At 41.2% G+C, this 23,914-nt stretch overlaps 12 non-coding genes across 12 annotated transcripts; all 12 read right to left on the reverse strand.

Annotated features, from left to right (window-relative positions):
• Positions 1–2,853: 2,853 nt before the first annotated feature.
• TRNAY-GUA (transfer RNA tyrosine (anticodon GUA)) lies at positions 2,854–2,939 on the reverse strand. The gene is given in 2 exon segments: positions 2,854–2,889; positions 2,903–2,939. It is a non-coding gene; the product is annotated as a tRNA-Tyr (tRNA).
• A 560-nt stretch (positions 2,940–3,499) lies between these two features.
• Positions 3,500–3,585, reverse strand: TRNAY-GUA (transfer RNA tyrosine (anticodon GUA)). The gene is given in 2 exon segments: positions 3,500–3,535; positions 3,549–3,585. It is a non-coding gene; the product is annotated as a tRNA-Tyr (tRNA).
• Positions 3,586–5,991: 2,406 nt separating this feature from the next.
• TRNAY-GUA (transfer RNA tyrosine (anticodon GUA)) lies at positions 5,992–6,077 on the reverse strand. Its single transcript is given in 2 exon segments — positions 5,992–6,027; positions 6,041–6,077. It is a non-coding gene; the product is annotated as a tRNA-Tyr (tRNA).
• A 560-nt stretch (positions 6,078–6,637) lies between these two features.
• Positions 6,638–6,723, reverse strand: TRNAY-GUA (transfer RNA tyrosine (anticodon GUA)). The gene is given in 2 exon segments: positions 6,638–6,673; positions 6,687–6,723. It is a non-coding gene; the product is annotated as a tRNA-Tyr (tRNA).
• Positions 6,724–8,573: 1,850 nt separating this feature from the next.
• On the reverse strand, positions 8,574–8,659 carry TRNAY-GUA (transfer RNA tyrosine (anticodon GUA)). Its single transcript is given in 2 exon segments — positions 8,574–8,609; positions 8,623–8,659. It is a non-coding gene; the product is annotated as a tRNA-Tyr (tRNA).
• Positions 8,660–9,219: 560 nt separating this feature from the next.
• Positions 9,220–9,305, reverse strand: TRNAY-GUA (transfer RNA tyrosine (anticodon GUA)). The gene is given in 2 exon segments: positions 9,220–9,255; positions 9,269–9,305. It is a non-coding gene; the product is annotated as a tRNA-Tyr (tRNA).
• Positions 9,306–11,139: 1,834 nt separating this feature from the next.
• On the reverse strand, positions 11,140–11,225 carry TRNAY-GUA (transfer RNA tyrosine (anticodon GUA)). Its single transcript is given in 2 exon segments — positions 11,140–11,175; positions 11,189–11,225. It is a non-coding gene; the product is annotated as a tRNA-Tyr (tRNA).
• Positions 11,226–14,148: 2,923 nt separating this feature from the next.
• On the reverse strand, positions 14,149–14,234 carry TRNAY-GUA (transfer RNA tyrosine (anticodon GUA)). Its single transcript is given in 2 exon segments — positions 14,149–14,184; positions 14,198–14,234. It is a non-coding gene; the product is annotated as a tRNA-Tyr (tRNA).
• A 5,629-nt stretch (positions 14,235–19,863) lies between these two features.
• TRNAY-GUA (transfer RNA tyrosine (anticodon GUA)) lies at positions 19,864–19,949 on the reverse strand. The gene is given in 2 exon segments: positions 19,864–19,899; positions 19,913–19,949. It is a non-coding gene; the product is annotated as a tRNA-Tyr (tRNA).
• A 560-nt stretch (positions 19,950–20,509) lies between these two features.
• On the reverse strand, positions 20,510–20,595 carry TRNAY-GUA (transfer RNA tyrosine (anticodon GUA)). The gene is given in 2 exon segments: positions 20,510–20,545; positions 20,559–20,595. It is a non-coding gene; the product is annotated as a tRNA-Tyr (tRNA).
• A 2,406-nt stretch (positions 20,596–23,001) lies between these two features.
• TRNAY-GUA (transfer RNA tyrosine (anticodon GUA)) lies at positions 23,002–23,087 on the reverse strand. Its single transcript is given in 2 exon segments — positions 23,002–23,037; positions 23,051–23,087. It is a non-coding gene; the product is annotated as a tRNA-Tyr (tRNA).
• Positions 23,088–23,647: 560 nt separating this feature from the next.
• On the reverse strand, positions 23,648–23,733 carry TRNAY-GUA (transfer RNA tyrosine (anticodon GUA)). Its single transcript is given in 2 exon segments — positions 23,648–23,683; positions 23,697–23,733. It is a non-coding gene; the product is annotated as a tRNA-Tyr (tRNA).
• Between the last annotated feature and the right edge of the window lie 181 nt (positions 23,734–23,914).

Here is a 23,914-nt window from a genome sequence, read left to right on the forward strand (position 1 = left end):
AGAGTATTCATCAGTGTTCGGCCTTGACAATATTTTAATATCTTGGATGGTGTATGGTGTTCTCCCATTTCCCTTGAGAAATCAAGATTGTCAAGGGGATTCTGCTGTTTTGTCAGTTCATAGCAAGAGATGGGGATCCAAAACACCTCACAGGAAACCAACGAAGATTGGTGTCGGACAGAAAAATAATGTGGCCACAGCCTCAAAGCAAAAGGCATCTATTTTCAGTGATGAAATATAATATAATTATAAATTGTCTGTTATTTTACTTTCCAAGTATTTTACTTTCCAAGTATTCAATAAAATGTGCATTTGGCAAAAGTCCTTTGAGCCGGATTTGAACCAGCGACGAGCTATCGAAGGCTTGGCAAATCATTCTCTAGCAAACTCAATACGAGCTTCCACTTCAATCGTCGACTTGTAAACATCTCTTGCAATTCGTGCAAAATACTACAAATTTGGCTTGTGAGGTTCCCGAATTGAGTAAAAGCACATCAGTTCACAATTAAAAAAATGACCCCCTCCGCAGTCTCCCGCATGTTACTGACCACCATACTAAGGGGGAAAAGTTGAAAGGCGGCGCCTCACAGGCCATCTCCTCAGAGTATTCAGCCGTGTTGGGCCTTGACAATATTTTAATATCGTGGATGGTGTATAGTGTATCTCATTTCCCTTGAGAAATCAAGATTGTCAAGGGGATTCTGCTGTTTTGCCAGTTCATAGCAAGAGATGGGGATCCAAAACACCTCACAGGAAAACAATGAAGATTGGTGTTGGACAGAAACATAACGTGGCCACAGCCTCAAAGCAAAAGGCATCTATTTTCAGTGATGAAATATAATATAATTATAAATTGTCTGTTATTTTATTTTCCAAGTATTTTACTTTCCAAGTATTCAATAAAATTTTCATTTGGCAAAAGTCCTTTGAGCCGGATTTGAACCAGTAACCTAAGGATGCCTGTTTTACCACTACAGTCCTCAGCTCTACCAACTGAGCTATCAAAGGCTTGGCAAATCATTCTCTAGAAAACTCTATACGAGCTTCCACTTCAACCGTTGACTTGTAAACATCTCTTGCAATTCGTGCAAAATACTACAAATTTGGCTTGTGAGGTTCCCGAATTGAGTAAAAGCACATCAGTTCCCAATTAAAAAAATGACCCCCTCCGCAGTCACCCGCATGTTACTGACCACCATACTAAGGGGGAAAAGTTGAAAGGTGCGCCTCACAGGCCATCTCCTCAGAGTATTCAGCCGTGTTGGGCCTTGACAATATTTTAATATCTTGGATGGTGTATAGTGTTCTCCCATTTCCCTTGAGAAATCAAGATTGTCAAGGGGATTCTGCTGTTTTGTCAGTTCATAGCAAGAGATGGGGATCCAAAACACCTCACAGGAAACCAATGAAGATTGGTGTCGGACAGAAAAATAACGTGGCCACAGCCTCAAAGCAAAAGGCATCTATTTTCAGTGATGAAATATAATATAATTATAAATTGTCTGTTATGTTATTTTCCAAGTATTTTACTTTCCAAGTATTCAATAAAATTTGCATTTGGAAAAAGTCCTTCGAGCCAGATTTGAACCAGCGACCTAAGGATGCCTGTTTTACCACTACAGTCCTCCCCTCTACCAACTGAGCTATCGAAGGCTTGGCAAACCATTCTCTAGCAAGCTCAATTCGAGCTTCCACTTCAACCGTCGACATGCAAACATCTCTTGTAATTCGTGCAAAATACTACAAATTTGGCTTGTGAGGTTCCCGAATTGAGTAAAAGCACATCAGTTCCCAATTAAAAAAATGACCGCCTTTGCAGTCTCCCGCATGTTACTGACCACCATACTAAGGAGGAAAAGTTGAAAGGCTGCGCCTCACAGGCCATCTCCTCAGAGTATTCATCAGTGTTCGGCCTTGACAATATTTTAATATCTTGGATGGTGTATGGTGTTCTCCCATTTCCCTTGAGAAATCAAGATTGTCAAGGGGATTCTGCTGTTTTGTCAGTTCATAGCAAGAGATGGGGATCCAAAACACCTCACAGGAAACCAACGAAGATTGGTGTCGGACAGAAAAATAACGTGGCCACAGCCTCAAAGCAAAAGGCATCTATTTTCAGTGATGAAATATAATATAATTATAAATTGTCTGTTATTTTACTTTCCAAGTATTTTACTATCCAAGTATTCAATAAAATTTGCATTTGGAAAAAGTCCTTCGAGCCGGATTTGAACCAGCGACCTAAAGATGCCTGTTTTACCACTACAGTCCTCCTCTCTATCAACTGAGCTATCGAAGGCTTGGCAAATCATTCTCTAGCAAACTCAATACGAGCTTCCACTTCAACCGTCGACTTGTAAACATCTCTTGCAATTCGTGCAAAATACTACAAATTTGCTTGTGAGGTTCCCGAATTGAGTAAAAGCACATCAGTTCACAATTAAAAAAATGACCCCCTCCGCAGTCGCCCGCATGTTACTGACCACGATACAAAGGAGGAAAAGTTGAAAGGCGGCGCCTCACAGGCCATCTCCTCAGAGTATTCATCAGTGTTCGGCCTTGACAATATTTTAATATCTTGGATGGTGTATAGTGTTCTCCCATTTCCCTTGAGAAATCAAGATTGTCAAGGGGATTCTGCTGTTTTGTCAGTTCATAGCAAGAGATAGCAAAATACCTCACAGGAAACCAACGAAGATTGGTGTCGGACAGAAAAATAACGTGGCCACAGCCTCAAAGCAAAAGGCATCTATTTTCAGTGATGAAATATAATATAATTATAAATTGTCTGTTATTTTACTTTCCAAGTATTTTACTTTCCAAGTATTCAATAAAATGTGCATTTGGCAAAAGTCCTTCAAGCCGGATTTGAACCAGCGACCTAAGGATGCCTGTTTTACCACTACAGTCCTCCGCTCTACCAACTGAGCTATCGAAGGCTTGGCAAATCGCTCTCTAGCAAACTCAATACGAGCTTCCACTTCAACCGTCGACTTGTAAACATCTCTTGCAATTCGTGCAAAATACTACAAATTTGGCTTGTGACGTTCCCGAATTGAGTAAAAGCACATCAGTTCCCAATTAAAAAAATGACCCCCTCCGCAATCTCCTGCATGTTACTGACCACCATACTAAGGGGGAAAAGTTGAAAGGCGGCACCTCACAGGCCATCTCCTCAGAGTATTCAGCCGTGTTGGGCCTTGACAATATTTTAATATCTTGGATGGTGTATACTGTTCTCTCATTTCCCTTGAGAAATCAAGATTGTCAAGGGGATTCTGCTGTTTTGCCAGTTCATAGCAAGAGATGGGGATCCGAAACACCTCACAGGAAACCAATGAAGATTGGTGTTGGACAGAAACATAACGTGGCCACAGCCTCAAAGCAAAAGGCATCTATTTTCAGTGATGAAATATAATATAATTATAAATTGTCTGTTATTTTATTTTCCAAGTATTTTACTTTCCAAGAATTCAATAAAATTTGCATTTGGCAAAAGTCCTTCGAGCCGGATTTGAACCAGCGACCTAAGGATGCTTGTTTTACCACTACAGTCCTCCGCTCTACCAACTGAGCTATCGAAGGCTTGGCAAATCATGCTCTAGCAAACTCAACACGAGCTTCCACTTCAACCGTCGACTTGTAAACATCTCTTGCAATTCGTGCAAAATACTACAAATTTGGCTTGTGAGGTTCCCGAATTGAGTAAAAGCACATCAGTTCCCAATTAAAAAAATGACCCCCTCCGCAGTCTCCCGCATGTTAATGACCACCATACTAAGGGGGAGAAGTTGAAAGGCGGCGCCTCACAGGCCATCTCCTCAGAGTATTCAGCAGTGTTGGGCCTTGACAATATTTTAATATCTTGGATGGTGTATAGTGTTCTCTCATTTCCCTTGAGAAATCAAGATTGTCAAGGGGATTCTGCTGTTTTGCCAGTTCATAGCAAGAGATGGGGATCCAAAACACCTGACAGGAAACCAATGAAGATTCGTGTTGGACAGAAAAATAACGTGGCCACAGCCTCAAAGCAAAAGGCATCTATTTTCAGTGATGAAATATAATATAATTATAAATTGTCTGTTATTTTACTTTCCAAGTATTTTACTTTCCAAGTATTCAATAAAATGTGCATTTGGCAAAAGTCCTTTGAGCCAGATTTGAACCAGCGACAAGCTATCGAAGGCTTGGCAAATCATTCTCTAGCAAACTCAATACAAGCTTCCACTTCAACCGTCGACTTGTAAACATCTCTTGCAATTCGTGCAAAATACTACAAATTTGGCTTGTGAGGTTCCCGAATTGAGTAAAAGCACATCAGTTCACAATTAAAAAAATGACCCCCTCCGCAGTCTCCCGCATGTTACTGACCACCATACTAAGGGGGAAAAGTTGAAAGGCGCGCCTCACAGGCCATCTCCTCAGAGTATTCAGCCGTGTTGGTCCTTGACAATATTTTAATATCTTGGATGGTGTATAGTGTTCTCCCATTTCCCTTGAGAAATCAAGATTGTCAAGAGGATTCTGCTGTTTTGTCAGTTCATAGCAAGAGATGGGGATCCAAAACACCTCACAGTAAATCAAAGAAGATTGATGTTGGACAGAAAAATAATGTGGCCACAGCCTCAAAGCAAAAGGCATCTATTTTCAGTGATGAAATATAATCTAATTATAAATTGTCTGTTATGTTATTTTCCAAGTATTTTACTTTCCAAGTATTCAATAATATTTGCATTTGGCAAAAGTCCTTCGAGCCGGATTTGAACCAGCGACCTAAGGATGCCTGTTTTACCACTACAGTCCTCCCCTCTACCAACTGAGCTATCGAAGGCTTGGCAAACCGTTCTCTAGCAAACTCAATACGAGCTTCCACTTCAACCGTCGACATGCAAACACCTCTTGCAATTCGTGCAAAATACTACAAATTTGGCTTGTGAGGTTCCCGAATTGAGTAAAAGCACATCAGTTCCCAATTAAAAAAATGACCGCCTCCGCAGTCTCCCGCATGTTACTGACCACCATACTAAGGAGGAAAAGTTGAAAGGCGGCGCCTCACAGGCCATCTCCTCAGAGTATTCATCAGTGTTCGGCCTTGACAATATTTTAATATCTTGGATGGTGTATAGTGTTCTCCCATTTCCCTTGAGAAATCAAGATTGTCAAGGGGATTCTGCTGTTTTGTCAGTTCATAGCAAGAGATGGGGATCCAAAACACATCACAGGAAACCAACGAAGATTGGTGTCGGACAGAAAAATAACGTGGCCACAGCCTCAAAGCAAAAGGCATCTATTTTCAGTGATGAAATATAATATAATTATAAATTGTCTGTTATTTTACTTTCCAAGTATTTTACTTTCCAAGAATTCAATAAAATGTGCATTTGGCAAAAGTCCTTTGAGCTGGATTTGAACCAGCGACGAGCTATCGAAGGCTTGGCAAATCATTCTCTAGCAAACTCAATACAAGCTTCCACTTCAACCGTCGACTTGTAAACATCTCTTGCAATTCGTGCAAAATACTACAAATTTGGCTTGTGAGGTTCCCGAATTGAGTAAAAGCACATCAGTTCCCAATTAAAAAAATGACCCCCTCCGCAGTCTCCTGCATGTTACTGACCACCGTACTAAGGGGGAAAAGTTGAAAGGCGCGCCTCACAGGCCATCTCCTCAGAGTATTCAGCCGTGTTGGTCCTTGACAATATTTTAATATCTTGGATGGTGTATAGTTTTCTCCCATTTCCCTTGAGAAATCAAGATTGTCAAGGGGATTCTGCTGTTTTGTCAGTTCATAGCAAGAGATGGGGATCCAAAACACCTCACAGGAAACCAATGAAGATTGGTGTTGGACAGAAACATAACGTGGCCACAGCCTCAAAGCAAAAGGAATCTATTTTCAGTGATGAAATATAATATAATTATAAATTGTCTGTTATTTTATTTTCCAAGTATTTTACTTTCCAAGTATTCAATAAAATTTGCATTTGGCAAAAGTCCTTCGAGCCGGGTTTGAACCAGCGACCTAAGGATGCCTGTTTTATCACTACAGTCCTCCGCTCTACCAACTGAGCTATCGAAGGCTTGGCAAACCGTTCTCTAGCAAGCTCAATTCGAGCTTCCACTTCAACCGTCGACTTGTAAACATCTCTTGCAATTCGTACAAAATACTACAAATTTGGCTTGTGAGGTTCCCGAATTGAGTAAAAGCACATCAGTTCCCAATTAAAAAAATGACCCCCTCCGCAGTCTCCCGCATGTTAATGACCACCATACTAAGGGGGAGAAGTTGAAAGGCGGCGCCTCACAGGCCATCTCCTCAGAGTATTCAGCCGTGTTGGGCCTTGACAATATTTTAATATCTTGGATGGTGTATACTGTTCTCTCATTTCCCTTGAGAAATCAAGATTGTCAAGGGGATTCTGCTGTTTTGCCAGTTCATAGCAAGAGATGGGGATCCGAAACACCTCACAGGAAACCAATGAAGATTGGTGTTGGACAGAAACATAACGTGGCCACAGCCTCAAAGCAAAAGGCATCTATTTTCAGTGATGAAATATAATATAATTATAAATTGTCTGTTATTTTATTTTCCAAGTATTTTACTTTCCAAGAATTCAATAAAATTTGCATTTGGCAAAAGTCCTTCGAGCCGGATTTGAACCAGCGACCTAAGGATGCTTGTTTTACCACTACAGTCCTCCGCTCTACCAACTGAGCTATCGAAGGCTTGGCAAATCATTCTCTAGCAAACTCAACACAAGCTTCCACTTCAACCGTCGACTTGTAAACATCTCTTGCAATTCGTGCAAAATACTACAAATTTGGCTTGTGAGGTTCCCGAATTGAGTAAAAGCACATCAGTTCCCAATTAAAAAAATGACCCCCTCCGCAGTCTCCCGCATGTTACTGACCACCATACTAAGGGGGAAAAGTTGAAAGGCGGCGCCTCACAGGCCATCTCCTCAGAGTATTCAGCCGTGTTGGGCCTTGACAATATTTTAATATCTTGGATGGTGTATAGTGTTCTCTCATTTCCCTTGAGAAATCAAGATTGTCAAGGGGATTCTGCTGTTTTGCCAGTTCATAGCAAGAGATGGGGATCCAAAACACAAGACAGGAAACCAATGAAGATTCGTGTTGGACAGAAAAATAACGTGGCCACAGCCTCAAAGCAAAAGGCATCTATTTTCAGTGATGAAATATAATATAATTATAAATTGTCTGTTATTTTACTTTCCAAGTATTTTACTTTCCAAGTATTCAATAAAATGTGCATTTGGCAAGAGTCCTTCGAGCCGGATTTGAACCAGCGACCTAAGGATGCCTGTTTTACCACTACAGTCCTCCGCTCTAACAACTGAGCTATCGAAGGCTTGGCAAATCAACTCTAGCAAACTCAATACGAGCTTCCACTTCAACCGTCGACATTCAAACATCTCTTGCACTTCGTGCAAAATACTACAAATTTGGCTTGTGAGGTTCCCGAATTGAGTAAAAGCACATCAGTTCCCAATTAAAAAAATGCCCCCTCCGCAGTCTCCCGCATGTTACTGACCACCATACTAAGGGGGAAAAGTTGAAAGGCGGCACCTCACAGGCCATCTCCTCAGAGTATTCAGCCGCGTTGGGCCTTGACAATATTTTAATATCTTGGATGGTGTATAGTGTTCTCTCATTTCCCTTGAGAAATCAAGATTGTCAAGGGGATTCTGCTGTTTTGCCAGTTCATAGCAAGAGATGGGGATCCAAAACACCTCACAGGAAACCAATGAAGATTTGTGTTGGACAGAAAAATAACGTGGTCACAGCCTCAAAGCAAAAGGCATCTATTTTCAGTGATGAAATATAATATAATTATAAATTGTCTGTTATTTTACTTTCCAAGTATTTTACTTTCCAAGTATTCAATAAAATGTGCATTTGGCAAAAGTCCTTTGAGCCTGATTTGAACCAGCGACCTAAGGATGCCTGTTTTACCACTACAGTCCTCCGCTCTACCAACTGAGCTATCGAAGGCTTGGCAAAGCAGTCTCTAGCAAGCTCAATACGAGCTTCCACTTCAACCGTCGACATTCAAACATCTCTTGCAATTCGTGCAAAATACTACAAATTTGGCTTGTGAGGTTCCCGAATTGAGTAAAAGCACATCAGTTCACAATTAAAAAAATGACGCCCTCCGCAGTCTCCCGCATGTTACTGACCACCATACAAAGGAGGAAAAGTTGAAAGGCGGCGCCTCACAGGCCATCTCCTCAGAGTATTCATCAGTGTTTGGCCTTGACAATATTTTAATATCTTGGATGGTGTATAGTGTTCTCCCATTTCCCTTGAGAAATCAAGATTGTCAAGGGGATTCTGCTGTTTTGTCAGTTCATAGCAAGAGATGGGGATCCAAAATACCTCACAGGAAACCAACGAAGATTGGTGTCGGACAGAAAAATAACGTGGCCACAGCCTCAAAGCAAAAGGCATCTATTTTCAGTGATGAAATATAACATAATTATAAATTGTCTGTTATTTTACTTTCCAAGTATTTTACTTTCCAAGTATTCAATAAAATGTGCATTTGGCAAAAGTCCTTCGAGCCGGATTTGAACCAGCGACCTAAGGATGCCTGTTTTACCACTACAGTCCTCCGCTCTACCAACTGAGCTATCGAAGGCTTGGCAAAGCAGTCTCTAGCAAGCTCAATACGAGCTTCCACTTCAACCGTCGACATTCAAACATCTCTTGCAATTCGTGCAAAATACTACAAATTTGGCTTGTGAGGTTCCCGAATTGAGTAAAAGCACATCAGTTCCCAATTAAAAAAATGACCCCCTCCGCAGTCTCCCGCATGTTAATGACCACCATACTAAGGGGGAAAAGTTGAAAGGCGGCGCCTCACAGGCCATCTCCTCAGAGTATTCAGCCGTGTTGGGCCTTGACAATATTTTAATATCTTGGATGGTGTATAGTGTTCTCTCATTTCCCTTGAGAAATCAAGATTGTCAAGGGGATTCTGCTGTTTTGCCAGTTCATAGCAAGAGATGGGGATCCAAAACACAAGACAGGAAACCAATGAAGATTCGTGTTGGACAGAAAAATAACGTGGCCACAGCCTCAAAGCAAAAGGCATCTATTTTCAGTGATGAAATATAATATAATTATAAATTGTCTGTTATTTTACTTTCCAAGTATTTTACTTTCCAAGTATTCAATAAAATGTGCATTTGGCAAGAGTCCTTCGAGCCGGATTTGAACCAGCGACCTAAGGATGCCTGTTTTACCACTACAGTCCTCCGCTCTACCAACTGAGCTATCGAAGGCTTGGCAAATCAACTCTAGCAAACTCAATACGAGCTTCCACTTCAACCGTCGACTTGTAAACATCTCTTGCAATTTGTGCAAAATACTACAAATTTGGCTTGTGAGGTTCCCGAATTGAGTAAAAGCACATCAGTTCCCAATTAAAAAAATGCCCCCTCCGCAGTCTCCCGCATGTTACTGACCACCATACTAAGGGGGAAAAGTTGAAAGGCGGCACCTCACAGGCCATCTCCTCAGAGTATTCAGCCGCGTTGGGCCTTGACAATATTTTAATATCTTGGATGGTGTATAGTGTTCTCTCCTTTCCCTTGAGAAATCAAGATTGTCAAGGGGATTCTGCTGTTTTGCCAGTTCATAGCAAGAGATGGGGATCCAAAACACCTCACAGGAAACCAATGAAGATTCGTGTTGGACAGAAAAATAACGTGGTCACAGCCTCAAAGCAAAAGGCATCTATTTTCAGTGATGAAATATAATATAATTATAAATTGTCTGTTATTTTACTTTCCAAGTATTTTACTTTCCAAGTATTCAATAAAATGTGCATTTGGCAAAAGTCCTTCGAGCCTGATTTGAACCAGCTACCTAAGGATGCCTGTTTTACCACTACAGTCCTCCGCTCTACCAACTGAGCTATCGAAGGCTTGGCAAAGCAGTCTCTAGCAAGCTCAATACGAGCTTCCACTTCAACCGTCGACATTCAAACATCTCTTGCAATTCGTGCAAAATACTACAAATTTGGCTTGTGAGGTTCCCGAATTGAGTAAAAGCACATCAGTTCACAATTAAAAAAATGACCCCCTCCGCAGTCTCCCGCATGTTACTGACCACCATACAAAGGAGGAAAAGTTGAAAGGCGGCGCCTCACAGGCCATCTCCTCAGAGTATTCATCAGTGTTTGGCCTTGACAATATTTTAATATCTTGGATGGTGTATAGTGTTCTCCCATTTCCCTTGAGAAATCAAGATTGTCAAGGGGATTCTGCTGTTTTGTCAGTTCATAGCAAGAGATGGGGATCCAAAATACCTCACAGGAAACCAACGAAGATTGGTGTCGGACAGAAAAATAACGTGGCCACAGCCTCAAAGCAAAAGGCATCTATTTTCAGTGATGAAATATAACATAATTATAAATTGTCTGTTATTTTACTTTCCAAGTATTTTACTTTCCAAGTATTCAATAAAATGTGCATTTGGCAAAAGTCCTTCGAGCCGGATTTGAACCAGCGACCTAAGGATGCCTGTTTTACCACTACAGTCCTCCGCTCTACCAACTGAGCTATAGAAGGCTTGGCAAATAGCTCTCTAGCAAACTCAATACGAGCTTCCACTTCAACCGTCGACTTGTAAACATCTCTTGCAATTCGTGCAAAATACTACAAATTTGGCTTATGATGTTCCCGAATTGAGTAAAAGCACATCAGTTCCCAATTAAAAAAATGACCCCCTCCACAGTCTCCTGCATGTTACTGACCACCATACTAAGGGGGAAAAGTTGAATTGCGGCGCCTCACAGGCCATCTCCTCAGAGTATTCAGCCGTGTTGGGCCTTGACAATATTTTAATATCTTGGATGGTGTATACTGTTCTCTCATTTCCCTTGAGAAATCAAGATTGTCAAGGGGATTCTGCTGTTTTGCCAGTTCATAGCAAGAGATGGGGATCCGAAACACCTCACAGGAAACCAATGAAGATTGGTGTTGGACAGAAACATAACGTGGCCACAGCCTCAAAGCAAAAGGCATCTATTTTCAGTGATGAAATATAATATAATTATAAATTGTCTGTTATTTTACTTTCCAAGTATTCAATAAAATTTGCATTTGGCAAAAGTCCTTCGAGCCGGATTTGAACCAGCGACCTAAGGATGCCTGTTTTACCACTACAGTCCTCCACTCTACCAACTGAGCTATCGAAGGCTTGGCAAATCTTTCTCTAGCAAACTCCATACGAGCTTCCACTTCAACCGTCGACTTGTAAACATCTCTTGCAATTCGTGCAAAATACTACAAATTTGGCTTGTGAGGTTCCCGAATTGAGTAAAAGCACATCAGTTCCCAATTAAAAAAATGACCCCCTCCGCAGTCTCCCGCATGTTAATGACCACCATACTAAGGGGGAAAAGTTGAAAGGCGGCGCCTCACCGGCCATCTCCTCAGAGTATTCAGCCGTGTTGGGCCTTGACAATATTTTAATATCTTGGATGGTGTATAGTGTTCTCTCATTTCCCTTGAGAAATCAAGATTGTCAAGGGGATTCTGCTGTTTTGCCAGTTCATAGCAAGAGATGGGGATCCAAAACACCTGACAGGAAACCAATGAAGATTCGTGTTGGACAGAAACATAACGTGGCGACAGCCTCAAAGCAAAAGGCATCTATTTTCAGTGATGAAATATAATATAATTATAAATTGTCTGTTATTTTATTTTCCAAGCATTTTACTTTCCAAGAATTCAATAAAATGTGCATTTGGCAAAAGTCCTTTGAGCCGGATTTGAACCAGCGACCTAAGGATGCCTGTTTTACCACTACAGTCCTCTGCTCTATCAACTGAGCTATCGAAGGCTTGGCAAATCAGTCTCTAGCAAGCTCAATACGAGCTTCCACTTCAACCGTCGACATTCAAACATCTTGTGCAATTTGTGCAAAATACTACAAATTTGGCTTGTGAGGTTCCCGGATTGAGTGAAAGCACATCAGTTCACAATTAAAAAAATGACCCCCTCCGCAGTCTCCCGCATGTTGCTGACCACCATACTAAGGGGGAAAAGTTGAAAGGCGGCGCCTCACAGGCCATCTCCTCAGAGTATTCAGCCGTGTTGGGCCTTGACAATATTTTAATATCTTGGATGGTGTATAGTGTTCTCTCATTTCCCTTGAGAAATCAAGATTGTCAAGGGGATTCTGCTGTTTTGCCAGTTCATAGTAAGAGATTGGGATCCAAAACACCTCACATGAAACCAATGAAGATTCGTGTTGGACAGAAACATAACGTGGCCACAGCCTCAAAGCAACAGGCATCTATTTTCAGTGATGAAATATAATATAATTATAAATTGTCTGTTATTTTACTTTCCAAGTATTTTACTTTCCAAGTATTCAATAAAATTTGCATTTGGCAAAAGTCCTTCGAGCCGGATTTGAACCAGCGACCTAAGGATGCCCGTTGTACCACTACAGTCCTCCGCTCTACCAACCGCTCTACCAACCAGAGTATTCAGCTGTGTTGGGCCTTGACAATATTTTAATATCTTGGATGGTGTATAGTGTTCTCTCATTTCCCTTGAGAAATCAAGATTGTCAAGGGGATTCTGCTGTTTTGCCAGTTCATAGCAAGAGATGGGGATCCAAAACACCTGACAGGAAACCAATGAAGATTCGTGTTGGACAGAAACATAACGTGGCGACAGCCTCAAAGCAAAAGGCATCTATTTTCAGTGATGAAATATAATAAAATTATAAATTGTCTGTTATTTTATTTTCCAAGCATTTTACTTTCCAAGAATTCAATAAAATGTGCATTTGGCAAAAGTCCTTTGAGCCGGATTTGAACCAGCGACCTAAGGATGCCTGTTTTACCACTACAGTCCTCTGCTCTATCAACTGAGCTATCGAAGGCTTGGCAAATCAGTCTCTAGCAAGCTCAATACGAGCTTCCACTTCAACCGTCGACATTCAAACATCTCTTGCAATTTGTGCAAAATACTACAAATTTGGCTTGTGAGGTTCCCGGATTGAGTGAAAGCACATCAGTTCACAATTAAAAAAATGACCCCCTCCGCAGTCTCCCGCATGTTGCTGACCACCATACTAAGGGGGAAAAGTTGAAAGGCGGCGCCTCACAGGCCATCTCCTCAGAGTATTCAGCCGTGTTGGGCCTTGACAATATTTTAATATCTTGGATGGTGTATAGTGTTCTCTCATTTCCCTTGAGAAATCAAGATTGTCAAGGGGATTCTGCTGTTTTGCCAGTTCATAGCAAGAGATGGGGATCCAAAACACCTCACATGAAACCAATGAAGATTCGTGTTGGACAGAAACATAACGTGGCCACAGCCTCAAAGCAACAGGCATCTATTTTCAGTGATGAAATATAATATAATTATAAATTGTCTGTTATTTTACTTTCCAAGTATTTTACTTTCCAAGTATTGAATAAAATTTGCATTTGGCAAAAGTCCTTCGAGCCGGATTTGAACCAGCGCCCTAAGGATGCCCGTTTGCAAACAGTTGCCTGTTTTATCACTACAGTCCTCCCCTCTACCAACTGAGCTATCGAAGGCTTGGCAAACCGTTCTCTAGCAAGCTCAATTCGAGCTTCCACTTCAACCGTCGACATGCAAACATCTCTTGCAATTCGTGCAAAATACTACAAATTTGGCTTGTGAGGTTCCCGAATTGAGTAAAAGCACATCAGTTCCCAATTAAAAAAATGACCGCCTCCGCAGTCTCCCGCATGTTACTGACCACCATACTAAGGAGGAAAAGTTGAAAGGCTGCGCCTCACAGGCCATCTCCTCAGAGTATTCATCAGTGTTCGGCCTTGACAATATTTTAATATCTTGGATGGTGTATGGTGTTCTCCCATTTCCCTTGAGAAATCAAGATTGTCAAGGGGATTCTGCTGTTTTGTCAGTTCATAGCAAGAGATGGGGATCCAAAACACCTCACAGGAAACCAACGAAGATTGGTGTCGGACAGAAAAATAACGTGGCCACAGCCTCAAAGCAAAAGGCATCTATTTTCAGTGATGAAATATAATATAATTATAAATTGTCTGTTATTTTACTTTCCAAGTATTTTACTTTCCAAGTATTCAATAAAATTTGCATTTGGAAAAAGTCCTTCGAGCCGGATTTGAACCAGCGACCTAAGGATGCCTGTTTTACCACTACAGTCCTCTGCTCTACCAACTGAGCTATCGAAGGCTTGGCAAATCATTCTCTAGCAAACTCAATACGAGCTTCCACTTCAACCGTCGACTTGTAAACATCTCTTGCAATTCGTGCAAAATACTACAAATTTGGCTTGTGAGGTTCCCGAATTGAGTAAAAGCACATCAGTTCCCAATTAAAAAAATGACCCCCTCCGCAGTCTCCCGCATGTTAATGACCACCATACTAAGGGGGAAAATTTGAAAGGCGGCACCTCAAAGGCCATCTCCTCAGAGTATTCAGCCGTGTTGGGCCTTGACAATATTTTAATATCTTGGATGGTGTATAGTGTTCTCTCATTTCCCTTGAGAAATCAAGATTGTCAAGGGGATTCTGCTGTTTTGCCAGTTCATAGCAAGAGATGGGGATCCAAAACACCTCACAGGAAACCAATGAAGATTCGTGTTGGACAGAAAAATAACGTGGTCACAGCCTCAAAGCAAAAGGCATCTATTTTCAGTGATGAAATATAATATAATTATAAATTGTCTGTTATTTTACTTTCCAAGTATTTTACTTTCCAAGCATTCAATAAAATGTGCATTTGGCAAAAGTCCTTCGAGTCGGGTTTGAACCAGCAACCTAAGGATGCCTGTTTTACCACTACAGTCCTCCGCTCTACCAACTGAGCTATCGAAGGCTTGGCAAATCATTCTCTAGCAAACTCAATACGAGCTTCCACTTCAACCGTCGACTTGTAAACATCTCTTGCAATTCGTGCAAAATACTACAAATTTGGCTTGTGAGGTTCCCGAATTGAGTAAAAGCACATCAGTTCCCAATTAAAAAATTGACCGCCTCCGCAGTCTCCCGCATGTTACTGACCACCATACTAAGGAGGAAAAGTTGAAAGGCGGCGCCTCACAGGCCATCTCCTCAGAGTATTCATCAGTGTTCGGCCTTGACAATATTTTAATATCTTGGATGGTGTATAGTGTTCTCCCATTTCCCTTGAGAAATCAAGATTGTCAAGGGGATTCTGCTGTTTTGTCAGTTCATAGCAAGAGATGGGGATCCAAAACACCTCACAGGAAACCAACGAAGATTGGTGTCGGACAGAAAAATAATGTGGCCACAGCCTCAAAGCAAAAGGCATCTATTTTCAGTGATGAAATATAATATAATTATAAATTGTCTGTTATTTTACTTTCCAAGTATTTTACTTTCCAAGTATTCAATAAAATGTGCATTTGGCAAAAGTCCTTTGAGCCGGATTTGAACCAGCGACGAGCTATCGAAGGCTTGGCAAATCATTCTCTAGCAAACTCAATACGAGCTTCCACTTCAACCGTCGACTTGTAAACATCTCTTGCAATTCGTGCAAAATACTACAAATTTGGCTTGTGAGGTTCCCGAATTGAGTAAAAGCACATCAGTTCACAATTAAAAAAATGACCCCCTCCGCAGTCTCCCGCATGTTACTGACCACCATACTAAGGGGGAAAAGTTGAAAGGCGGCGCTTCACAGGCCATCTCCTCAGAGTATTCAGCCGTGTTGGGCCTTGACAATATTTTAATATCTTGGATGGTGTATAGTGTTCTCTCATTTCCCTTGAGAAATCAAGATTGTCAAGGGGATTCTGCTGTTTTGCCAGTTCATAGCAAGAGATGGGGATCCAAAACACCTCACAGGAAAACAATGAAGATTGGTGTTGGACAGAAACATAACGTGGCCACAGCCTCAAAGCAAAAGGCATCTATTTTCAGTGATGAAATATAATATAATTATAAATTGTCTGTTATTTTATTTTCCAAGTATTTTACTTTCCAAGTATTCAATAAAATGTTCATTTGGCAAAAGTCCTTCGAGCCGGATTTGAACCAGTAACCTAAGGATGCCTGTTTTACCACTACAGTCCTCCGCTCTACCAACTGAGCTATCAAAGGCTTGGCAAATCGTTCTCTAGCAAACTCAATACGAGCTTCCACTTCAACCGTCGACTTGTAAACATCTCTTGCAATTCGTGCAAAATACTACAAATTTGGCTTGTGAGGTTCCCGAATTGTGTAAAAGCACATCAGTTCCCATTTAAAAAAATGACCCCCTCCGCAGTCACCCGCATGTTACTGACCACCATACTAAGGGGGAAAAGTTGAAAGGCGCGCCTCACAGGCCATCTCCTCAGAGTATTCAGCCGTGTTGGGCCTTGACAATATTTTAATATCTTGGATGGTGTATAGTGTTCTCCCATTTCCCTTGAGAAATCAAGATTGTCAAGGGGATTCTGCTGTTTTGTCAGTTCATAGCAAGAGATGGGGATCCAAAACACCTCACAGGAAACCAACGAAGATTGGTGTCGGACAGAAAAATAACGTGGCCACAGCCTCAAAGCAAAAGGCATCTATTTTCAGTGATGAAATATAATATAATTATAAATTGTCTGTTATGTTATTTTCCAAGTATTTTACTTTCCAAGTATTCAATAAAATTTGCATTTGGCAAAAGTCCTTCGAGCCGGATTTGAACCAGCGACCTAAGGATGCCTGTTTTACCACTACAGTCCTCCCCTCTACCAACTGAGCTATCGAAGGCTTGGCAAACCGTTCTCTAGCAAGCTCAATTCGAGCTTCCACTTCAACCGTCGACATGCAAACATCTCTTGCAATTCGTGCAAAATACTACAAATTTGGCTTGTGAGGTTCCCGAATTGAGTAAAAGCACATCAGTTCCCAATTAAAAAAATGACCGCCTCCGCAGTCTCCCGCATGTTACTGACCACCATACTAAGGAGGAAAAGTTGAAAGGCTGCGCCTCACAGGCCATCTCATCAGAGTATTCATCAGTGTTCGGCCTTGACAATATTTTAATATCTTGGATGGTGTATGGTGTTCTCCCATTTCCCTTGAGAAATCAAGATTGTCAAGGGGATTCTGCTGTTTTGTCAGTTCATAGCAAGAGATGGGGATCCAAAACACCTCACAGGAAACCAACGAAGATTGGTGTCGGACAGAAAAATAATGTGGCCACAGCCTCAAAGCAAAAGGCATCTATTTTCAGTGATGAAATATAATATAATTATAAATTGTCTGTTATTTTACTTTCCAAGTATTTTACTTTCCAAGTATTCAATAAAATGTGCATTTGGCAAAAGTCCTTTGAGCCGGATTTGAACCAGCGACGAGCTATCGAAGGCTTGGCAAATCATTCTCTAGCAAACTCAATACGAGCTTCCACTTCAATCGTCGACTTGTAAACATCTCTTGCAATTCGTGCAAAATACTACAAATTTGGCTTGTGAGGTTCCCGAATTGAGTAAAAGCACATCAGTTCACAATTAAAAAAATGACCCCCTCCGCAGTCTCCCGCATGTTACTGACCACCATACTAAGGGGGAAAAGTTGAAAGGCGGCGCCTCACAGGCCATCTCCTCAGAGTATTCAGCCGTGTTGGGCCTTGACAATATTTTAATATCGTGGATGGTGTATAGTGTATCTCATTTCCCTTGAGAAATCAAGATTGTCAAGGGGATTCTGCTGTTTTGCCAGTTCATAGCAAGAGATGGGGATCCAAAACACCTCACAGGAAAACAATGAAGATTGGTGTTGGACAGAAACATAACGTGGCCACAGCCTCAAAGCAAAAGGCATCTATTTTCAGTGATGAAATATAATATAATTATAAATTGTCTGTTATTTTATTTTCCAAGTATTTTACTTTCCAAGTATTCAATAAAATTTTCATTTGGCAAAAGTCCTTTGAGCCGGATTTGAACCAGTAACCTAAGGATGCCTGTTTTACCACTACAGTCCTCAGCTCTACCAACTGAGCTATCAAAGGCTTGGCAAATCATTCTCTAGAAAACTCTATACGAGCTTCCACTTCAACCGTTGACTTGTAAACATCTCTTGCAATTCGTGCAAAATACTACAAATTTGGCTTGTGAGGTTCCCGAATTGAGTAAAAGCACATCAGTTCCCAATTAAAAAAATGACCCCCTCCGCAGTCACCCGCATGTTACTGACCACCATACTAAGGGGGAAAAGTTGAAAGGTGCGCCTCACAGGCCATCTCCTCAGAGTATTCAGCCGTGTTGGGCCTTGACAATATTTTAATATCTTGGATGGTGTATAGTGTTCTCCCATTTCCCTTGAGAAATCAAGATTGTCAAGGGGATTCTGCTGTTTTGTCAGTTCATAGCAAGAGATGGGGATCCAAAACACCTCACAGGAAACCAATGAAGATTGGTGTCGGACAGAAAAATAACGTGGCCACAGCCTCAAAGCAAAAGGCATCTATTTTCAGTGATGAAATATAATATAATTATAAATTGTCTGTTATGTTATTTTCCAAGTATTTTACTTTCCAAGTATTCAATAAAATTTGCATTTGGAAAAAGTCCTTCGAGCCAGATTTGAACCAGCGACCTAAGGATGCCTGTTTTACCACTACAGTCCTCCCCTCTACCAACTGAGCTATCGAAGGCTTGGCAAACCATTCTCTAGCAAGCTCAATTCGAGCTTCCACTTCAACCGTCGACATGCAAACATCTCTTGTAATTCGTGCAAAATACTACAAATTTGGCTTGTGAGGTTCCCGAATTGAGTAAAAGCACATCAGTTCCCAATTAAAAAAATGACCGCCTTTGCAGTCTCCCGCATGTTACTGACCACCATACTAAGGAGGAAAAGTTGAAAGGCTGCGCCTCACAGGCCATCTCCTCAGAGTATTCATCAGTGTTCGGCCTTGACAATATTTTAATATCTTGGATGGTGTATGGTGTTCTCCCATTTCCCTTGAGAAATCAAGATTGTCAAGGGGATTCTGCTGTTTTGTCAGTTCATAGCAAGAGATGGGGATCCAAAACACCTCACAGGAAACCAACGAAGATTGGTGTCGGACAGAAAAATAACGTGGCCACAGCCTCAAAGCAAAAGGCATCTATTTTCAGTGATGAAATATAATATAATTATAAATTGTCTGTTATTTTACTTTCCAAGTATTTTACTATCCAAGTATTCAATAAAATTTGCATTTGGAAAAAGTCCTTCGAGCCGGATTTGAACCAGCGACCTAAAGATGCCTGTTTTACCACTACAGTCCTCCTCTCTATCAACTGAGCTATCGAAGGCTTGGCAAATCATTCTCTAGCAAACTCAATACGAGCTTCCACTTCAACCGTCGACTTGTAAACATCTCTTGCAATTCGTGCAAAATACTACAAATTTGCTTGTGAGGTTCCCGAATTGAGTAAAAGCACATCAGTTCACAATTAAAAAAATGACCCCCTCCGCAGTCGCCCGCATGTTACTGACCACGATACAAAGGAGGAAAAGTTGAAAGGCGGCGCCTCACAGGCCATCTCCTCAGAGTATTCATCAGTGTTCGGCCTTGACAATATTTTAATATCTTGGATGGTGTATAGTGTTCTCCCATTTCCCTTGAGAAATCAAGATTGTCAAGGGGATTCTGCTGTTTTGTCAGTTCATAGCAAGAGATAGCAAAATACCTCACAGGAAACCAACGAAGATTGGTGTCGGACAGAAAAATAACGTGGCCACAGCCTCAAAGCAAAAGGCATCTATTTTCAGTGATGAAATATAATATAATTATAAATTGTCTGTTATTTTACTTTCCAAGTATTTTACTTTCCAAGTATTCAATAAAATGTGCATTTGGCAAAAGTCCTTCAAGCCGGATTTGAACCAGCGACCTAAGGATGCCTGTTTTACCACTACAGTCCTCCGCTCTACCAACTGAGCTATCGAAGGCTTGGCAAATCGCTCTCTAGCAAACTCAATACGAGCTTCCACTTCAACCGTCGACTTGTAAACATCTCTTGCAATTCGTGCAAAATACTACAAATTTGGCTTGTGACGTTCCCGAATTGAGTAAAAGCACATCAGTTCCCAATTAAAAAAATGACCCCCTCCGCAATCTCCTGCATGTTACTGACCACCATACTAAGGGGGAAAAGTTGAAAGGCGGCACCTCACAGGCCATCTCCTCAGAGTATTCAGCCGTGTTGGGCCTTGACAATATTTTAATATCTTGGATGGTGTATACTGTTCTCTCATTTCCCTTGAGAAATCAAGATTGTCAAGGGGATTCTGCTGTTTTGCCAGTTCATAGCAAGAGATGGGGATCCGAAACACCTCACAGGAAACCAATGAAGATTGGTGTTGGACAGAAACATAACGTGGCCACAGCCTCAAAGCAAAAGGCATCTATTTTCAGTGATGAAATATAATATAATTATAAATTGTCTGTTATTTTATTTTCCAAGTATTTTACTTTCCAAGAATTCAATAAAATTTGCATTTGGCAAAAGTCCTTCGAGCCGGATTTGAACCAGCGACCTAAGGATGCTTGTTTTACCACTACAGTCCTCCGCTCTACCAACTGAGCTATCGAAGGCTTGGCAAATCATGCTCTAGCAAACTCAACACGAGCTTCCACTTCAACCGTCGACTTGTAAACATCTCTTGCAATTCGTGCAAAATACTACAAATTTGGCTTGTGAGGTTCCCGAATTGAGTAAAAGCACATCAGTTCCCAATTAAAAAAATGACCCCCTCCGCAGTCTCCCGCATGTTAATGACCACCATACTAAGGGGGAGAAGTTGAAAGGCGGCGCCTCACAGGCCATCTCCTCAGAGTATTCAGCAGTGTTGGGCCTTGACAATATTTTAATATCTTGGATGGTGTATAGTGTTCTCTCATTTCCCTTGAGAAATCAAGATTGTCAAGGGGATTCTGCTGTTTTGCCAGTTCATAGCAAGAGATGGGGATCCAAAACACCTGACAGGAAACCAATGAAGATTCGTGTTGGACAGAAAAATAACGTGGCCACAGCCTCAAAGCAAAAGGCATCTATTTTCAGTGATGAAATATAATATAATTATAAATTGTCTGTTATTTTACTTTCCAAGTATTTTACTTTCCAAGTATTCAATAAAATGTGCATTTGGCAAAAGTCCTTTGAGCCAGATTTGAACCAGCGACAAGCTATCGAAGGCTTGGCAAATCATTCTCTAGCAAACTCAATACAAGCTTCCACTTCAACCGTCGACTTGTAAACATCTCTTGCAATTCGTGCAAAATACTACAAATTTGGCTTGTGAGGTTCCCGAATTGAGTAAAAGCACATCAGTTCACAATTAAAAAAATGACCCCCTCCGCAGTCTCCCGCATGTTACTGACCACCATACTAAGGGGGAAAAGTTGAAAGGCGCGCCTCACAGGCCATCTCCTCAGAGTATTCAGCCGTGTTGGTCCTTGACAATATTTTAATATCTTGGATGGTGTATAGTGTTCTCCCATTTCCCTTGAGAAATCAAGATTGTCAAGAGGATTCTGCTGTTTTGTCAGTTCATAGCAAGAGATGGGGATCCAAAACACCTCACAGTAAATCAAAGAAGATTGATGTTGGACAGAAAAATAATGTGGCCACAGCCTCAAAGCAAAAGGCATCTATTTTCAGTGATGAAATATAATCTAATTATAAATTGTCTGTTATGTTATTTTCCAAGTATTTTACTTTCCAAGTATTCAATAATATTTGCATTTGGCAAAAGTCCTTCGAGCCGGATTTGAACCAGCGACCTAAGGATGCCTGTTTTACCACTACAGTCCTCCCCTCTACCAACTGAGCTATCGAAGGCTTGGCAAACCGTTCTCTAGCAAACTCAATACGAGCTTCCACTTCAACCGTCGACATGCAAACACCTCTTGCAATTCGTGCAAAATACTACAAATTTGGCTTGTGAGGTTCCCGAATTGAGTAAAAGCACATCAGTTCCCAATTAAAAAAATGACCGCCTCCGCAGTCTCCCGCATGTTACTGACCACCATACTAAGGAGGAAAAGTTGAAAGGCGGCGCCTCACAGGCCATCTCCTCAGAGTATTCATCAGTGTTCGGCCTTGACAATATTTTAATATCTTGGATGGTGTATAGTGTTCTCCCATTTCCCTTGAGAAATCAAGATTGTCAAGGGGATTCTGCTGTTTTGTCAGTTCATAGCAAGAGATGGGGATCCAAAACACATCACAGGAAACCAACGAAGATTGGTGTCGGACAGAAAAATAACGTGGCCACAGCCTCAAAGCAAAAGGCATCTATTTTCAGTGATGAAATATAATATAATTATAAATTGTCTGTTATTTTACTTTCCAAGTATTTTACTTTCCAAGAATTCAATAAAATGTGCATTTGGCAAAAGTCCTTTGAGCTGGATTTGAACCAGCGACGAGCTATCGAAGGCTTGGCAAATCATTCTCTAGCAAACTCAATACAAGCTTCCACTTCAACCGTCGACTTGTAAACATCTCTTGCAATTCGTGCAAAATACTACAAATTTGGCTTGTGAGGTTCCCGAATTGAGTAAAAGCACATCAGTTCCCAATTAAAAAAATGACCCCCTCCGCAGTCTCCTGCATGTTACTGACCACCGTACTAAGGGGGAAAAGTTGAAAGGCGCGCCTCACAGGCCATCTCCTCAGAGTATTCAGCCGTGTTGGTCCTTGACAATATTTTAATATCTTGGATGGTGTATAGTTTTCTCCCATTTCCCTTGAGAAATCAAGATTGTCAAGGGGATTCTGCTGTTTTGTCAGTTCATAGCAAGAGATGGGGATCCAAAACACCTCACAGGAAACCAATGAAGATTGGTGTTGGACAGAAACATAACGTGGCCACAGCCTCAAAGCAAAAGGAATCTATTTTCAGTGATGAAATATAATATAATTATAAATTGTCTGTTATTTTATTTTCCAAGTATTTTACTTTCCAAGTATTCAATAAAATTTGCATTTGGCAAAAGTCCTTCGAGCCGGGTTTGAACCAGCGACCTAAGGATGCCTGTTTTATCACTACAGTCCTCCGCTCTACCAACTGAGCTATCGAAGGCTTGGCAAACCGTTCTCTAGCAAGCTCAATTCGAGCTTCCACTTCAACCGTCGACTTGTAAACATCTCTTGCAATTCGTACAAAATACTACAAATTTGGCTTGTGAGGTTCCCGAATTGAGTAAAAGCACATCAGTTCCCAATTAAAAAAATGACCCCCTCCGCAGTCTCCCGCATGTTAATGACCACCATACTAAGGGGGAGAAGTTGAAAGGCGGCGCCTCACAGGCCATCTCCTCAGAGTATTCAGCCGTGTTGGGCCTTGACAATATTTTAATATCTTGGATGGTGTATACTGTTCTCTCATTTCCCTTGAGAAATCAAGATTGTCAAGGGGATTCTGCTGTTTTGCCAGTTCATAGCAAGAGATGGGGATCCGAAACACCTCACAGGAAACCAATGAAGATTGGTGTTGGACAGAAACATAACGTGGCCACAGCCTCAAAGCAAAAGGCATCTATTTTCAGTGATGAAATATAATATAATTATAAATTGTCTGTTATTTTATTTTCCAAGTATTTTACTTTCCAAGAATTCAATAAAATTTGCATTTGGCAAAAGTCCTTCGAGCCGGATTTGAACCAGCGACCTAAGGATGCTTGTTTTACCACTACAGTCCTCCGCTCTACCAACTGAGCTATCGAAGGCTTGGCAAATCATTCTCTAGCAAACTCAACACAAGCTTCCACTTCAACCGTCGACTTGTAAACATCTCTTGCAATTCGTGCAAAATACTACAAATTTGGCTTGTGAGGTTCCCGAATTGAGTAAAAGCACATCAGTTCCCAATTAAAAAAATGACCCCCTCCGCAGTCTCCCGCATGTTAC

Source organism: Ambystoma mexicanum, chromosome 1p, assembly GCF_040938575.1.
Source record: "Ambystoma mexicanum isolate Mex_15411 chromosome 1p, UKY_AmexF1_1, whole genome shotgun sequence".
Classification (NCBI taxonomy): Eukaryota; Metazoa; Chordata; class Amphibia; order Caudata; family Ambystomatidae; genus Ambystoma; species Ambystoma mexicanum.